This window comes from Ambystoma mexicanum, chromosome 3q (genome assembly GCF_040938575.1).
Source record: "Ambystoma mexicanum isolate Mex_15411 chromosome 3q, UKY_AmexF1_1, whole genome shotgun sequence".
Taxonomy (NCBI): domain Eukaryota; kingdom Metazoa; phylum Chordata; class Amphibia; order Caudata; family Ambystomatidae; genus Ambystoma; species Ambystoma mexicanum.
In genome coordinates this window covers 1,139,656,124-1,139,661,123 of record NC_090926.1, presented here as the reverse complement: position 1 = coordinate 1,139,661,123, position 5,000 = coordinate 1,139,656,124, and the positions used below count along the sequence as shown (strand labels likewise).

The 5,000-nt window shown below is 51.4% G+C and overlaps 5 non-coding genes across 5 annotated transcripts in view; all 5 read left to right on the top strand.

Moving 5' to 3' along the window:
* Positions 1 to 56, top strand: part of TRNAS-CGA (transfer RNA serine (anticodon CGA)) — an 82-nt gene extending 26 nt beyond the window's left edge. The window contains exon 1 of the tRNA in view: positions 1 to 56. This exon is cut by the window's left edge and continues 26 nt beyond it. This is a non-coding gene — a tRNA (tRNA-Ser).
* Positions 57 to 1,623: 1,567 nt separating this feature from the next.
* TRNAS-CGA (transfer RNA serine (anticodon CGA)) lies at positions 1,624 to 1,705 on the top strand. The gene has a single exon. It is a non-coding gene; the product is annotated as a tRNA-Ser (tRNA).
* A 1,577-nt stretch (positions 1,706 to 3,282) lies between these two features.
* TRNAS-CGA (transfer RNA serine (anticodon CGA)) lies at positions 3,283 to 3,364 on the top strand. The gene has a single exon. It is a non-coding gene; the product is annotated as a tRNA-Ser (tRNA).
* Positions 3,365 to 4,486: 1,122 nt separating this feature from the next.
* Positions 4,487 to 4,568, top strand: TRNAS-AGA (transfer RNA serine (anticodon AGA)). Its single transcript has one exon. It is a non-coding gene; the product is annotated as a tRNA-Ser (tRNA).
* A 363-nt stretch (positions 4,569 to 4,931) lies between these two features.
* Positions 4,932 to 5,000, top strand: part of TRNAS-CGA (transfer RNA serine (anticodon CGA)) — an 82-nt gene continuing 13 nt past the window's right edge. The window contains exon 1 of the tRNA in view: positions 4,932 to 5,000. This exon is cut by the window's right edge and continues 13 nt beyond it. This is a non-coding gene — a tRNA (tRNA-Ser).

The window sequence follows — 5,000 nt, the reverse complement described above, 5'->3', positions numbered from 1 at the left end:
ATGGACTCGAAATCCATTGGGGTCTCCCCGCGCAGGTTCGAACCCTGCCGACTACGCCTCGGTTTGAACTGAGCTGCAATTTTGCAATTTGCTCGGAAATGTCCCCAAAACAAGATGTAAACATGCATGTTGATTATAGGATGGACGATAAAGCAGACATTGGGAAGACTCCCATCCAGGACTCTCTGACTGTTAGGGGTGGGGGCCACGATTATATTTCCACCCTGACACTAGTTGCCGCTAGAGCCATCGACGCCTGGCATCGCCTCCGTCTGTAAGAAGCCCATCCTGCGCTTTTCCTTGCCTGCATCTTTACAGCAGATATTGGGAGGGGTCCATGTGGATACAGAGGATGGAGCAACTGGCACGCAAGCTATCTGCCGAGCCTTTTTTGTGTGTCAGCACAAGGGTTCTCGTGTCACTTCTAGACCTTCCTTGGCAGATGCATTCAGGAGAGGCCCCCTACCTGCGACCCAGTGAAAGTACAGTCTTTTGCTGCCCTGTGCAAGCCAGGGGACTGAAGGCACAGCTTTCTGCCACAACAGCAGAGAGCAGAGGAAGGGCGCCCAGGAGGACCGTCAGAGGGTGGTGAGGCCCCTGTCCTCTCGGCCCCGATCGGCCAAGACCTCTCTATTTGGGCAGAAGGGACCCATTCTGCGGTCCTCTGAGGCTTAGGGCCACATGCCCAGAAGGCCCACCACCCAAATCTTTGCCATATGGCTTAGACTAACTACCGGACCACTCGTGCGGCCATTTATTCCTCTGGAGCCTGTCAAAATGGCCTGCCGAAATTGGCTCCCAGGAGGCCTCTGCAACTCGATTTGCATAGAGACAGCCCCTGCCCAGGCATGCTTCCAAACAGGACACTGTTAACAGTTTCAATTTGGAGCTGGCAGAAGCCAGTGCAACCTAGTGAAGGTGAGGCTCTGCTGCCTGGCCGCTTGCTAGGTTTATTAGCACAGATCTGTCCCTGGCACTTAGTCCGAGCTTGGCAGGGAGGGGATATGGCATTTAGGGAACTTGGGCCAGACCATAGAGATTCTGACTTTTGAATGCATTTTCAAGGGTCATGGGAGGGCCAAAAGGGAACGGTGCAGAGCGGCATAAAGTAAGGGGCGGAGGAGACATTGTGTGTGGCTAAAGTGTTAAGTTTATAGTAGAAACAGGTTTGCTCAGGAGTAGTCATGGCCGAGTGGTTAAGGCGATGGACTAGAAATCCATTGGGGTTTCCCCGCGCAGGTTCAAATCCTGCCGACTACGGTGCAGCGCCCGCTTTTATTGTTTACTCTTTTCTGGTGTGGAAAACAATCTTAAAATAGCAGTATAATACAATTACTAAAGGAGGCTGCGGCGCACTTGAGCTATTCAAGCAAGATCCTAGGAGTAAAAGCGGCTTTATCCTTTAGGCCAACGCAGAGAAACTGGTACGTTTTGACGGGTTTCGTTTTGCAATTTCAAACATATATGTACATTTAAAAGAAACTTGTGAGGAGAAAGAACGGTGCATGATGAGAGAGAAGGGTGGAAAGTACAGGACAAGATCTAGAGGCAAGGCGGTAGAGACTAAGGACTCTTCTGTGTAAGCACAGCACGATCTTTCGAGTGAGAGTTTCACTCTCATGGGTAGTCGTGGCCGAGTGGTTAAGGCGATGGACTCGAAATCCATTGGGGTCTCCCCGCGCAGGTTCGAACCCTGCCGACTACGCCTCGGTTTGAACTGAGCTGCAATTTTGCAATTTGCTCGGAAATGTCCCCAAAACAAGATGTAAACATGCATGTTGATTATAGGATGGACGATAAAGCAGACATTGGGAAGACTCCCATCCAGGACTCTCTGACTGTTAGGGGTGGGGGCCACGATTATATTTCCACCCTGACACTAGTTGCCGCTAGAGCCATCGACGCCTGGCATCGCCTCCGTCTGTAAGAAGCCCATCCTGCGCTTTTCCTTGCCTGCATCTTTACAGCAGATATTGGCAGGGGTCCATGTGGATACAGAGGATGGAGCAACTGGCACGCAAGCTATCTGCCGAGCCTTTTTTGTGTGTCAGCACAAGGGTTCTCGTGTCACTTCTAGACCTTCCTTGGCAGATGCATTCAGGAGAGGCCCCCTACCTGCGACACAGTGAAAGTACAGTCTTTTGCTGCCCTGTGCAAGCTAGGGGACTGAAGGCACAGCTTTCTGCCACAACAGCAGAGAGCAGAGGAAGGGCGCCCAGGAGGACCGTCAGAGGGTGGTGAGACCCCTGTCCTCTCAGCCCCGATCGGCCCCGATCGGCCAAGACCTCTCTATTTGGGCAGAAGGGACCCATTCTGCGGTCCTCTGAGGCTTAGGGCCACATGCCCAGAAGGCCCACCACCCAAATCTTTGCCATATGGCTTAGACTAACTACCGGACCACTCGTGCGGCCATTTATTCCTCTGGAGCCTGTCAAAATGGCCTGCCGAAATTGGCTCCCAGGAGGCCTCTGCAACTCGATTTGCATAGAGACAGCCCCTGCCCAGGCATGCTTCCAAACAGGACACTGTTAACAGTTTCAATTTGGAGCTGGCAGAAGCCAGTGCAACCTAGTGAAGGTGAGGCTCTGCTGCCTGGCCGCTTGCTAGGTTTATTAGCACAGATCTGTCCCTGGCACTTAGTCTGAGCTTGGCAGGGAGGGGAAATGGCATTTAGGGAACTTGGGCCAGACCATAGAGATTCTGACTTTTGAATGCATTTTCAAGGGTCATGGGAGGGCCAAAAGGGAACGGTGCAGAGCGGCATAAAGTAAGGGGCGGAGGAGACATTGTGTGTGGCTAAAGTGTTAAGTTTATAGTAGAAACAGGTTTGCTCAGGAGTAGTCGTGGCCGAGTGGTTAAGGCGATGGACTAGAAATCCATTGGGTTTTCCCCGCGCAGGTTCAAATCCTGCCGACTACGGTGCAGCGCCCGCTTTTATTGTTTACTCTTTTCTGGTGTGGAAAACAATCTTAAAATAGCAGTATAATACAATTACTAAAGGAGGCTGCGGCGCACTTGAGCTATTCAAGCAAGATCCTAGGAGTAAAAGCGGCTTCATCCTTTAGGCCAACGCAGAGAAACTGGTACGTTTTGACGGGTTTCGTTTTGCAATTTCAAACATATATGTACATTTAAAAGAAACTTGTGAGGAGAAAGAACGGTGCATGATGAGAGAGAAGGGTGGAAAGTACAGGACAAGATCTAGAGGCAAGGCGGTAGAGACTAAGGACTCTTCTGTGTAAGCACAGCACGATCTTTCGAGTGAGAGTTTCACTCTCATGGGTAGTCGTGGCCGAGTGGTTAAGGCGATGGACTCGAAATCCATTGGGGTCTCCCCGCGCAGGTTCGAACCCTGCTGACTACGCCTCGGTTTGAACTGAGCTGCAATTTTGCAATTTGCTCGGAAATGTCCCCAAAACAAGATGTAAACATGCATGTTGATTATAGGATGGACGATAAAGCAGACATTGGGAAGACTCCCATCCAGGACTCTCTGACTGTTAGGGGTGGGGGCCACGATTATATTTCCACCCTGACACTAGTTGCCGCTAGAGCCATCGACGCCTGGCATCGCCTCCGTCTGTAAGAAGCCCATCCTGCGCTTTTCCTTGCCTGCATCTTTACAGCAGATATTGGGAGGGGTCCATGTGGATACAGAGGATGGAGCAACTGGCACGCAAGCTATCTGCCGAGCCTTTTTTGTGTGTCAGCACAAGGGTTCTCGTGTCACTTCTAGACCTTCCTTGGCAGATGCATTCAGGAGAGGCCCCCTACCTGCGACACAGTGAAAGTACAGTCTTTTGCTGCCCTGTGCAAGCTAGGGGACTGAAGGCACAGCTTTCTGCCACAACAGCAGAGAGCAGAGGAAGGGCGCCCAGGAGGACCGTCAGAGGGTGGTGAGGCCCCTGTCCTCTCGGCCCCGATCGGCCAAGACCTCTCTATTTGGGCAGAAGGGACCCATTCTGCGGTCCTCTGAGGCTTAGGGCCACATGCCCAGAAGGCCCACCACCCAAATCTTTGCCATATGGCTTAGACTAACTACCGGACCACTCGTGCGGCCATTTATTCCTCTGGAGCCTGTCAAAATGGCCTGCCGAAATTGGCTCCCAGGAGGCCTCTGCAACTCGATTTGCATAGAGACAGCCCCTGCCCAGGCATGCTTCCAAACAGGACACTGTTAACAGTTTCAATTTGGAGCTGGCAGAAGCCAGTGCAACCTAGTGAAGGTGAGGCTCTGCTGCCTGGCCGCTTGCTAGGTTTATTAGCACAGATCTGTCCCTGGCACTTAGTCCGAGCTTGGCAGGGAGGGGATATGGCATTTAGGGAACTTGGGCCAGACCATAGAGATTCTGACTTTTGAATGCATTTTCAAGGGTCATGGGAGGGCCAAAAGGGAACGGTGCAGAGCGGCATAAAGTAAGGGGCGGAGGAGACATTGTGTGTGGCTAAAGTGTTAAGTTTATAGTAGAAACAGGTTTGCTCAGGAGTAGTCGTGGCCGAGTGGTTAAGGCGATGGACTAGAAATCCATTGGGGTTTCCCCGCGCAGGTTCAAATCCTGCCGACTACGGTGCAGCGCCCGCTTTTATTGTTTACTCTTTTCTGGTGTGGAAAACAATCTTAAAATAGCAGTATAATACAATTACTAAAGGAGGCTGCGGCGCACTTGAGCTATTCAAGCAAGATCCTAGGAGTAAAAGCGGCTTCATCCTTTAGGCCAACGCAGAGAAACTGGTACGTTTTGACGGGTTTCGTTTTGCAATTTCAAACATATATGTACATTTAAAAGAAACTTGTGAGGAGAAAGAACGGTGCATGATGAGAGAGAAGGGTGGAAAGTACAGGACAAGATCTAGAGGCAAGGCGGTAGAGACTAAGGACTCTTCTGTGTAAGCACAGCACGATCTTTCGAGTGAGAGTTTCACTCTCATGGGTAGTCGTGGCCGAGTGGTTAAGGCGATGGACTCGAAATCCATTGGGGTCTCCCCGCGCAGGTTCGAAC